The 12,240-nt window shown below is 42.7% G+C and overlaps 1 protein-coding gene across 1 annotated transcript in view; it reads left to right on the top strand.

Annotated features, from left to right (window-relative positions):
- Window positions 1–54: 54 nt before the first annotated feature.
- Akr1a1 (aldo-keto reductase family 1 member A1) overlaps window positions 55–12,240 on the top strand; it is a 29,687-nt gene continuing 17,501 nt past the window's right edge. Inside the window, exons 1-2 of the mRNA XM_069987356.1 lie at window positions 55–297; window positions 1,006–1,108. The gene's annotated coding sequence lies outside the window, so the exon portion shown is untranslated. The remainder of the gene's footprint in view (window positions 298–1,005; window positions 1,109–12,240) is intronic.

Raw genomic sequence — 12,240 nt, 5'->3', positions numbered from 1 at the left:
CCCGGCCCGCCCCTGCCGCCCCCAGAGGATGACTCAGCATTTTAACTTGTTAGGCCTAGGGTGGCCCTAGGAAAGACCACCTTCCTTTCCCCGCCCCCAGTGGCAGAAGTCAGTCGGTGGAGAGAGGTCCTCTCGGCCGCCCCGCCTTTAACTTGTGTTTCCTGCTGGGGACGCGGCCTCGCTTTTTCTTCCAGAACATGCTTTTCCTACTAGACTCACACCGACGGTGTGAGGATCTTCGCTGCTGCCCAGGAACACCCCGTCGAGTCACACTAAGTCCTGAGAACCGTCCACTAAGTTTGTCGGGGACCAGCTACCCGCGGGGCCCTCTCCCACTCCCCTCTCAGTAACCTCCACTACTTAGGTCACCTCCTCCATTACGGGGACGTTCTGGGATTACAGAGGTGCTGCTTTTCCAGCCATGGTTTCCACCGAGGTTGAAAGGAATCTTTCTGAATCTGATCCCGTCACTCCTCTGATTTGTGGTTTTAAAAACTGGGGCCCTGCAAGCCCGCTTCCTGAGTTACACAGCTCCTGGCTTTCATTGTGTTTGTTAAGGTTTACTTTTCTCACCTGTGAATAGGAATAATACTAATCCTTAAGTCCTGATTTAGCACAATACCTAGTTCTTACTGTGCATTAGAAATGTTAACTAGTAGCTATAATTAACTCCTTTTTAAACTTTTATTATCCTCATCACAACCACCCTGAACAGAGCCTAAACAGAAGCCTGTCAGCTTTTGTTCCAGCTCAGGGAACCCATTCCTGCCTAGGTGGCTCAAAGTCTCAGCTAAAACATTACTTCCTCTAAAGTTCCTGACTTTGATTTATACCCAGAATTCCTCGTGTTACTGAATTGAATTAATCTCGTGGCCATTGACCATCCCCCTCCTTTGTGCCCAAGCAATAACCAGCCCAGCCATAAGGGAGAGAGAGAGAGAGAGAGAAAGAGAGAGAGCATGCAAGAGGTACTTTACTTGATTACATGTCTGCTCTCTCCCCCAGACTTTCTGCATGATTGGATTTGTGTCATATTCACTTCTAAGACCTCGTCACACTACAGCATTTGATATAATTTGATATACAGTAGGACCTTGGTGAGGCTTTGGTGAGTATTTAATAAATAGTATTTTGTCTCTCTCCTGAACTCAGTTGGTCCTTATTGTAGGATAAGAAATAGAAAAGCAGGGCCTGGGAAGGTAGCTCAGCGGTAGAGTGCTTGCCTTGCAAGCATGAGGCCCTGGGTTCGATTCCTCAGCACCACATAAACAGAAAAAGTTGGAAGTGGCGCTGTAGTTCCAGTGGTAGAGTGCTAGCCTGGAGCTGAAGAGCTGAGGAACAGCACCCAGACCGGGAGTTCAGGCCCCATGACCAGCAAAAAAAAAAGAAAAGTGCTTTGTCATGCTGGCTGAGCATCTCAATTTTGTGGTATGTATCATCTCTAACAACTAGTGTTGGTTTTTTTCCTTCTCCGTCTGAGGTCATACAATTATTTGTCATTTCTCTCTTGTGGAAGCAGGGATAGTCTTATAAGTTCAGAGCTTTTAATTTTTTTTTTTTTTTGAGTTCTGGAGAATAAACCCTAGCTGTTGCACATGTTGGTACTGTACTACTGAGTTACAACCCAAAGCCTATAACTATCCATTACCATACTCTGAACTTTGAGACTGTGATATAGTTTGGTGGTAGAGTGTTTGCCTTGTCTGAGTAAGACACTGGGTTCAATCCCCAGCATTATAATAGCCGTGGTAGTAGTAGTAGCAATAATATATATAATTATATATATAACATATATATTAATAATATTAATGAAGATGAATATTGTTATGGATAGCCTGAACATTCCTACATAAATCAGAAAAAAAATTACCATCTACTTATATCTACCATGTGCCAAAGTACTGGCTAGATATTTATGTTTGTTTCATTTAAGAACCAAGAATTAGCTGGTGAGACCATGGCTCATGCCTATAATCCTAGCTACTCATTATGTTGAGATCTGAGGATCACTGTTCAAAGCCAGCCAGGACAGGAAAGTCCATGAGTCTCTCATCTCCAATTAACCACCAGAAAACCAGGAGTGGAGCTGTGGCTCAAGTGGTAGAGTTTTTGCCTTGAGCTAAAGAGCTCAGGGACAGTACCCAGACCCAAAATTCAAGTCCCACAAGCAGGGGTGGGGGGTGAGAATTAATAATCTACCCCATAGAAATAAGTTGAAAGGAAAAAGGAAAAAACGAAAGTAGAGGTTGGGGGTGTAGCTCATGTCTCAAATTAGGCTCTTAATTTGATCCCCAGTCAGGGAAAAAGGAAAGGAAGAAGAAGAAATTACTCTAAAAAGTGATTGTGGAATTTCCCTTGAGGACAGTGAAGATTTCAGAATCACTAGGGAGGAAGGACTGAACTATTTTTATACAAATCCCATTGTGTTCACATTTGTTTATAGGAGTATTAAAGGATCCTTTGTGTTTATCATTGTGGTAGTAAATTTAGGATGTATGCTAGAAATTACTTGAACTGTATTTTAGGAAGGTAACTTTGGCAATTGTGTGATAGATGAACATTGATTAGAGAGACCAATTGAGGGGATGTAATGTGACACTGGAAACTGAGAGAGAAGGAAAGAAATACAGGAATACTTCTACAGGCTTTAGGATTAATTAGCTTTAGGTTGAGAAGAAAGTATATTTATGATTCCTTGATTTCCAGTGACAGGAAATACTGTAAAGAAGCAGATTTGTGGTTAAATATAATGGTAAATGGAGGCTCAGTGGTAGAGTGCTGCCTAGCATGTGGGTTTGATCCCTGGCATCCAAAAATAAAAATAAAACAATGATTACTTAATGATTACTTAGATAAGCCACTTAATGCCCAAAGAATTAAATTGTCTAAGACCATACTTAATGGTTATTTGAAGCTGATTTCATCCTAGGTAGCAGAACCATCAGTTGTATATATGCAAATATAATACAGTGAATTCTCTGTGATTTGTGCTTCTTGGAGTTGTGCCTCAGCATAGTCTGACCAAGCCAAGTGAATTCACAGTCCACTTTGTGGTGTGTTGTGTGTGTGTGTGTGTGTGTGTGTGTTTGTGTATTAATACTGGGGCTTGAATTCAAAAAAGAATGGGTACCATGGTTCATGCTTGTAATCCTAACTACTCAGGAGGCTGAGATTTGAGGAATGCAATTCAAAGCCAGCCCTGGCAGAAAAGTCTTTGAGACTCTTTAGTAAACCACCAGAAATCAGGAAGTGGTACTGTGGTTCAATGGTAGAGCACTAGCCTTGAGCTGAAGAGCGCAGGGACAGTGCCCCAGCCCAGAGCTCAAGCCCCATTACCCACATCCAAAAAGAAAAAAAGAAAAAAGAAAAGAAAAGGTCACAAGTAGTAAGACTGAGTAGAGATATATAGAAAGAAATTAAGTTTTGGGGCTGGGAAGGTGGCTCAGTGGTAGAGTGCTTGCCTTGCATGCATGAGGCCCAAGGTTCAATTCCTCAGCACCACATAAGAAAAAAGAAAAAAGCTGGAAGTGGTGTGGCTCAAGTGGTAGAGTGCTAGCCTTGAGCTAAAGAGCTGAGGGATAGCACCCAGGCCCAGAGTTCAGGCCCCATGACCGGACCCAAAAAAAAAAGAAAGAAATTAAGTTTTGAATAGAAATATCAGGTTTTTGTTTTTGAGACAGGGTCTCACTATATATCTTAGGCTGGCCCTGGAATTTAGGATTCTCCTGCTTCAGGCTAGTAAGTGCTGGGATTATAGCCATACATCACCAACTTTGTTTATCTTGGAAAAACATTTTTTTGTTTTGTCTGTCATGGGGCTTGAAGTGAGGGTCTGGGTGCTGTCTCTGAGCTCTTTTGCTAAAGGTGCTTTATGACTTTGAGCTGTAATTCTACTTCCAGTTTTCTGGTGGTTAACTGGAGATACAAGTCTCATGAACTTTTCTGACTGGTCTGGCTTTGAGCCACAATCCTCAAATCTAAGCCATTAGCAAGCACATGGCTTCGGCTAGAAAAGCATTCTTGAAGATTCCCAAGACTGGCTTAATTTGTTTGGCTCATTAATTTAATATGATTTATTTCTAATTCGAGCTAATATTTTTAAAAGTTGCCCAGAATTCTGTTTCCTGAAAATGTTTACCTTGTTAATGATTACAACTCTTGCTGACGAGCTATTGAAAATTGCTATATACAAAACAATAGCCTCCATGAATATAATCCTGACTGCTACCAAGGCATTCCTTTTGCCTTTACATATCTATTTTATTTACACCCTAGGATAGTGACTCAGTTCTCCCTCCACTTTTTTCTCAGTGCAAGGTAGCATCAAACATTACCTCATAGTTTCCTTTGACATTATTTGGCCTTGACTTAAAGCAGTACTTGCCTCTGGCCCTAATTTGCAATTGGAGACAGTTACCTGACTCATTAACAGCTCAAGTCTCTTCACTCTTCTTCACGTCTAACAAGGTATAACAAGTAGGGTAAGTCAATAAATGAGCTTTAGGTAGAAGTCCTAAGACAGTGATTATTTTAATATTAGGAACCCTGCTAATCTAATAGCACACAGTCATAAACTTTAAAAAAATTAAAATTAAACCTATAAACCATTAAAACTAAATTGCTTAATGTAATTATATACAAAATAAATCTTGAAAACCAAACTTTCAACCAGGCGCCACTGATGGCTCATGATTGTAATCATATCTACTCAAGAAGCTGAGATTGCTGTTCAAAGCCAGCCAGCCAGGAAAATCTGTGAGACTCTTTATCGCCAATTAACTACCGGAAAACTAGAAGTGGTGCTGTAGCTCAAGTGGTAGAGTGCTAGCCTTAAGCTGACAGTGCCCAGGCCCAGGGTTCAAGCCCCACCACTGATAAAAAAATTAATTAATTAATTAAAACTGCCAACAAGTGTCTTTTTGTTGTTGTTGGTGGTGGTGGTCGTGGCTTGAACTGTGATCCTGAGATCTCAGCCTCCTGAGTAGTTAGGATAACAGGCATAAGTCATTGGTGCCTGGCAAATTTTTAATTTTTGTTTTTGCTTTTGGTATTACTGGAGTTTGAACTCAACTTTGAGCTTGCTAGACAAATGTCCCACCACTTATTTAATCACAACTACAGCAATCTCCCTTCATCCTGCATACTAAGTACACTCTCTACCACTAAGCTGCCTCTGTAGGCCCTGGGGATTTGCACTGGAAAATCTTTTTTTTTTTTTTTTTTTTTTTGCCAGTTGTGGGGCCTGAACTCTGGGCCTGGGCACTGTCCCTCAGCTCTTCAGCTCAAGGATAGCACTATACCACTTGAGCCACAGCGCCACTTCTGGCTTTTTCTGCTTATGTGGTCCTGAGAAATCGAACCCAGGGCCTCATGTATACAAGGCAAGCACTCAACCACTGAGCCACCTTTCCAGCCCCTGGAGTATCTTTTTAATAATCAAGAGTTGTAAACTGAATTTTTTGCTTCAATCGCAAGAAGGTTTCTAGGTAGGGCTAGCAAGAGTTCCAGAGTTCTCATTAGATACTAATCGGTCATTTAAGGAATAAAATTTTGGTCTGTCCTTGCTCTGATCCCCAGTGATTTTATCTAATGGAGAAGCTATTTGACTTAATAAGCTCTTACTGGAAACTTAGGCTATGTGAAGTGAATGTTTATCAAGCACCAGCTGTTTGATTTTTAGGAGTCTCAAATTATTTTTTTGTACTTCAGGAATGGTCTCAAATATCTTTCTTCCAACTGGACAAGAACACAGCCAGACCAAACAATTTAACTATAGTTGCACTTTAACTTAAAAAAAAAAAAACAACCACACAGACAACACCTTTATAGGCAAAGTTTATCTGATGGAGTCCCTAGAAAAAGGAAAGAAGGCTCTTAAAACCCAGCACTCTTAGAGAAGTCTCCTTTTTATCCTATTAGGAGGAGCACTAATAATATACCTGGGGTTTTAACCAAAATGCAGGCTCTAATGTAGAGATCTAGCTCCTAAGCCTGCCCTGATTGAGACAGAACTGAAGAAAAAAAAATCCCCACACCCACAGGCTCATGATCAACAACTCCTTTGTCTTGCATAACCACTATCCAGGAACAGAAACCAGTTTCTGGCCTTTAGAGCCCTAGGACTTTGATCCTTGGAACTGAATAAACTGAACACAGCTGATACCAAACACTTTTTGGTAAACCACAGTTTTATATATTTCTCCTCATTTAACAACATTATCATGGACATTATAATACATATCTATCTTTGTTTTGACTATGGATTTTATGATATGGATGCACAATCATGTATTTTGCTAATTATCCTTTTATGAATACTTTGGTAATTTTCCTCTCTTCTAAAGATTAAACATCTGTGTCATTTACCTATTATTTCCTTAGATTAAATTCCTTAAAATTATTATGTCAGAGCCAAGCCCAGGTGAGTCAAGCCTGTAATCCTAGCTACTCAGGAGGCTGATATCTGAGGATCACCGATCAAAGCCAGCTCGAGCAAGAAAGTCCATGAGACTATTTATCTCCAATAAACCACCAGAAAACCAGAAATGGTTCTGTGGCTCAAGTGGTAAAGTGCTGGCCTTGAGCTGTAGAGCTGAGGGACAGCATCCAGGCCCAGAGTTCAAGTCCCAAGACTGACAAAAAAATAAAATAAAATTATTATGTCAGAAGAAAAGTGAGTGTAAATTTTTAATTTTACTGTAATCCTAGCTACTCAGGAGGCTGAGATCTGAGGATTATGGTTCAAAGCCAGCCCCAGCAGGAAAGTCTGTGAGACTCTGATCTCCAGTAAACCACTTGAAAACCAGAAGTGGCGCTCTGGCTCAAGTGGTAGAGTGCTCACCTTGAGCTGAAGAGCTGAGGGATAGCGCCCAAGCCCAGAGTTCAAGCCCCACAACCAACCAAAAACAAATTTTTTTTAATTTTAGCAGTTACACTTTTATCAATTATATATTTCATTTATTTATGTTGGTTATGGGGCTTACACTAAGGGTCTGGACACTGTCCCTAAACAATTTTTTTTTGTCCGTCATGGGGCTTGAACTCTGGGCGTGGGCGCTGTCCCTCAGCTTTTCAGCTCAAGGCGAGAGCGCAGTACCACTTGAGCCACAGCACCGCTTCTGGTTGTCTAGTGATTTTTTGGAGATAAGAGTCTTAGAGACTTTCCTGCCCGGGCTGGCTTTGAACAGTGATCCTCAATCTCAGCCTCCTGAGTAGCTAGGATTATAGGAGTGAGCCACCAGCGCCCAGCTCCCTAAACAATTTTGCTCCAGGCTAGCACTCTACCGCTGTGAGCCATAGCTCTACTTCCAGTTTTCTGGGGATTAATTGGAGATATGAGTCTTGTGGACTTTCCTGCATGGCCTAGCTTTTTTTTTTTTTTTGGTCATGGGGCTTAACTCTGGGCCTTAGCACTGTCCTGCATCTCTTCAGCTCAAGGCTAGCGTTCTACCACTTGAACTACAATACCACTTCTGGTTTTCCAGTGGTTTATTGGAGATAACAGTCTCATGGACTTTCCTGCCTGGGTTGGCTTTGAACCTCAATCCTCAGATCTCAGCTTCCTGAGTAGGTAGAATTGTAGGTGAGAGCCACTAATGCCTGGCTGAGATTATGCTATTATTTGAAAACACTCATTATTTCATTTTGTCCCTTATACTTGATTTTTTTTTTTTTTTTTTTTTTTTTTTTGTCGGTCGTGGGGCTTGAACTCTGGGCCTGGGCGCTGTCCCTCAGCTCTTCAGCTCAAGGCGAGCGCTCTACCACTTGAGCTACAGCGCCACTTCCGGTTTTCTGGTGGTTTATTTGAGATAGGAGTCTCACGGTCTCTCCTGCCCGGGCTGGCTTTGAACCGCGATCCTCAGATCTCAGCCTCCTGAGTAGCTAGGATTACAGGCGTGAGCCACCAGCGCCCGGCTTTTTTTTTTTTTTTTTTTTGGTCAGTCATGGGGCTTGAACTCTGGGGCCTGGGCACTGTCCCTCAGCTCTTTAGCTCAAGGCGAGCGCTCTACCACTTGAGCTACAACGCCACTTCCGGTTTTCTGGTGGTTTATTGGAGATAGGAGTCTCACAGTCTTTCCTGCTCCGGCTGGCTTTGAACCACATTCCTCAGATCTCAGCCTCCTGAGTAGCTAGGATTACAGGCCTGAGCCACCAGTGCTCGGCTCTTATACTTGATTTTTAAAAAAATCTTTTTTGCAGTATGAGGGTTAAAACCAAGGTCTTGTGCATACTATGCAAGCAATCTACTACTGAACTGAACCTCTAGCCCAGTATGACAGTAATCTGATGGTAAAAGTGATTTACATTTCTTTGATTTTTAGTATGTTTGAATAACTTTTTCTTTTTTTTTTGGTCCGGTCATGGGGCCTGAACTCTGGGCCTGGGTGCTGTCCCTCAGCTCTTCAGCTCAAGGCTAGCGCGCTACCACTTGAGCCACAGCACCACTTCCGGCTTTTTTCTTTATGCTTATGTGGTGCTGGGGAATCGAACCCAGGGCCTCAGGCATGCAAGGCAATCTCTCTACCACTGAGCCACCATCCCAGCCCTTGCATACTCTTATCAAGGAAAGATACCTGTCAGTCCAAACTAGCAGAAACTATTTCACATCTAAAAAATCTGTAATTTAGAGGCTGGGAAGGTGGCTCAGTGGTAGAGTGCTTGCCTCACATGCATGAGGCCCTGGGTTCGAATCCTCAGCACCACATAAGCAGAAAAAGCCCAAAGTGGTACTGTGGCTCAAGTGGTAGAGTGCTAGCCTTGAGCTGAAATGCTGAGGAACAGCACCCAGGCCCAGAGTTCAGGCCCCACGACCAACCCCCCCCCCCAAAAAAAAACAAATCTTTAATTGAATAGCTGTGTGACAAACTGACTAAAAAATGGTATACTTAGGGGAGGAGTTCAAAGATATAACTCCTCCAAACAACTAATGAACAGTTTATCAAAATGAATACCAGGAAGTCAGGTGCCAGTGGCTCACACCTGTAATCTTAGTTACGGTGGAGGCTGAGATCTGAGGACACATGGTTCAAAGCCAGCATAGCTAGGAAAATCTGTGAGATGCTTATCTCCAGTTAGCCACCAAAAAAGCTAGATGTTAAACAACCCAGATGCCCCACTAAAGATAAAGGATATAAAAATTGAGGTACCTATATACAATTAAATTCTTCACAGTCATTAAGGACAAAATAATGGCATTCACAGGGAAATGGATGGAACGAGAACAAATGTTGAGCAAGATAAGGCATGATGAGAGACATACACCATATAACCTCCTTGATATGCACATGTTAGATTCAAAATGCAACAAGATATGACAAAGTAAACAGGACACAAGATACCCATACACAGTAAAACCAAAAGAAGTCAGTCTTGGAAAAATAACACCAAATTGTAATACTCAAGCACCTCTACATATGTGCATTAAATAACATACAGACTGCAAAGAACCCCAAAGACAAGGAAACAAAGGACATCTTAATTTGTCTTAGCATTTTCTCTACTTCATGTATGGTATATACACATGCACGTCTGAGGGGTGCTGGGAGGATGACACACAATCAGTGGAAAATGTGAAAAATTATAGCAGAGGGGTCCATCAACTGCACTGGACATTGATGAAAGTGAACTAAGCAATTCAGGAGTGGTGATGGGAGGGAGGGAATGAGAGAGATAGAGGAAACAGCTGATACTAAGCAAAAGGAAAGAAAAGTACATAACACCAATTTGGAAGATATAGTCTTATTGTTGAAGTTTGTAGAGTTCATAAACTTTGTAGATTAAGATGATGATGGTTACCACTGGGAAGTTTATTTTTTATTTATTTTATTTTATTTTTTTGTCGGTCGTGGGGCCTGAACTCTGGGCCTGGGCACTGTCCCTCAGCTCTTCAGCTCAAGGCTAGCGCTCTACCACTTGAGCCTCAGCCCCACTTCTAGCTTTTTCTGCTTATGTGGTGCTAAGGAATCGAACACAGGGCCTCATGCATGCAAGGCAAGCACTCTACCATCTTCCTAGCCCCACCACTGGGAAGTTTAAAATGTGTTTGTGGTCTTAGCTCAGTATAACTGTGCCACAGTATTATGAAACAGATGTAGTTACTTAAATTCAATAAAGAAATATTTGGAGAGAGAGAGAGAAAAAAAAAGCTAAAAGTGGAGCTGTTGCTCAAGTGGTAGAGTACTCTCCTTGAGAAAAATAGCTCAGGGACAGCTCCCCAGGCCCTGAGTTCAAGCCCCAGGACAGGCACCAATCTCTCTCCCTTTTACCCCCTCCCCCCGCAAAAAACAAAAACAAGAAGTACAAGTATGTTTTGAGGGGAAGGGCAAAAGGGGGCATATGGAGGGAGGAAGGATGAACAAATGCAATCATTATATTCACTGTACATTATGTAAAATATTGAGCTACAGAATTGAGGGTAGGGATACGAGAAGGGAAATTAGGGGAGAACATGGAGGGGTGACATTGATCAACATGCATTGTACTACAACCTGACTATGGAATTCTGACCTCTTTGTACAGCTAAACTTAACAATAAAATTAAGAAATACAGGGATCTGGGAAGGTGGCTCAGTGGTAGAGTGCTTGCCTTGTAAGCCTGAGGTCCTGGGTTCGATTCCTCAGCACCACATAAACAGAAAAAGCCGGAAGTAGCGCTGTGGCTCAAGCGGTAGAACGCTCTCCTTGAGCTGAAGAGCTGAGGGACAGTGCCTAGGCCCAGAGTTCAGAAGGTCCACGACTGGAAAAAAAAAATTAAGAAATACAGGTGCATGACTTTTGCAAATTATACACAGCTTCTTGTTGTTGTTGTGGGGCGTGAACTCTGGGTTTGGGCGCTGTCCCTGTGCTCTTGAGCGCTCTACCACTTGAGCCATAGTGCCACTTCTGGTTTTCTAGTGGTTTATTGGAGATAAAAGCCTCATGGACTTTCCTGCCCAGGCTGGCTTTGAACTGTGATCCTCAGATCTCAGCCTCCAGAGTAGCTAGGATTACAGGCATGAGCCACCTGTACCAGGCTATACACAGCTTTAATTTTGCTGAATCCAAAGACTTCTGGGGGGCTGGGAAGGTGGCTCAGTGGTAGAGCGCTTGCCTTGCATGCCTGAAGCCCTGGGTTCGATTCCTCAGCACCACATAAGAAAAAATAAAAAAGTCAGAAGTGGTACTGTGGCTCAAGTGGTAGAGCACTAGCCTTGAGCTGAAGAGTTGAGGGACAGCGCCCAGGCCCAGAGTTCAGGCCCCACGACCAGACTCAAAAAAAAAAAAAAAAAAGACTTCTGGGGTGCTAGTAAGTGCTGTAGCTTTGTTTGGGTTGTGGTTACAGTGTAAAAACATGAAACCAAACCATAGAGTTGTACTCATTTAAGATTAGTACAATATGCAAAAATTATACAAAATAAAAATAAGCAGCACAGCACTACAGGTCTGGAGAATTGCTTGAGGGCAGAAATTCAAGGCCAATCTGGCCAATATTAGATCTCATTTTTTGGGGGTGGGTTGGATAGCAGGGGTCAGTCATGGGGCTTGAACTCAGGGCCTGGGTACCATCCAGTCCCTGAGTTTTTTTCACTCAAATCTAGTACTCTACCACTTTGAGCCACTTTGGCTTTTCTGGTGGTTAATTGGAGGTAAGTGTCTCATAGACTTTCCTGCTCAGGCTGGTTTTTGAACAGTTATCCTCAGATCTCTAGCTAGAACTATAGGCATGAGCCACCTTGCCAGGCTTATCAGAGGATCTTTTTTTTTTTTTTTGTCCAGTCGTGGGGCCTGAACTCTGGGCCTGGGCGCTGTCCCTCAGCTCTTCAGCTCAAGGCTAGCGCTTTACCACTTGAGCCACAGCGCCACTTCTGGCTTTTTTCTTTTTGCTTATGTGGTGCTGAGGAATCGAACCCAGGACCTCAGGCATGCAAGGCAAGTGCTCTACCACTGAGCCACCTTCCCATGCCAGAGGATCTTGTCAAGAATGAATGGCTGAGGGGCTGGGAAGGTGGCTTAAGTGGTACCTTGAGCTGAAGAGCTGAGGGACAGTGCCTAGGCCCAGAGTTCAGGCCCCATGACCGGACCCCCCCCCAAAAAAAAAGAATGGCTGAATCAATTCCTTTATTTAGAATTGTGATGATTCAGTAGAATTGTATTTACTTAATCCTTAGTGTTCTGCCTTGCACATACATATTTAGAGATTTGAAACTTTAAAGGGTCAAGAGCGGTGAGGTCTTCTCTATTCTGGTCAGCCTTTGTGCTGTA

This window comes from Dipodomys merriami, unplaced genomic scaffold (assembly GCF_024711535.1).
Source record: "Dipodomys merriami isolate MVZ:Mamm:240054 unplaced genomic scaffold, mDipMer1.0.p SCAF_34, whole genome shotgun sequence".
Taxonomy (NCBI): domain Eukaryota; kingdom Metazoa; phylum Chordata; class Mammalia; order Rodentia; family Heteromyidae; genus Dipodomys; species Dipodomys merriami.
The sequence above is the reverse complement of the archived record's forward strand: the minus strand, read 5'-3'. Positions and strand labels throughout refer to the sequence as shown.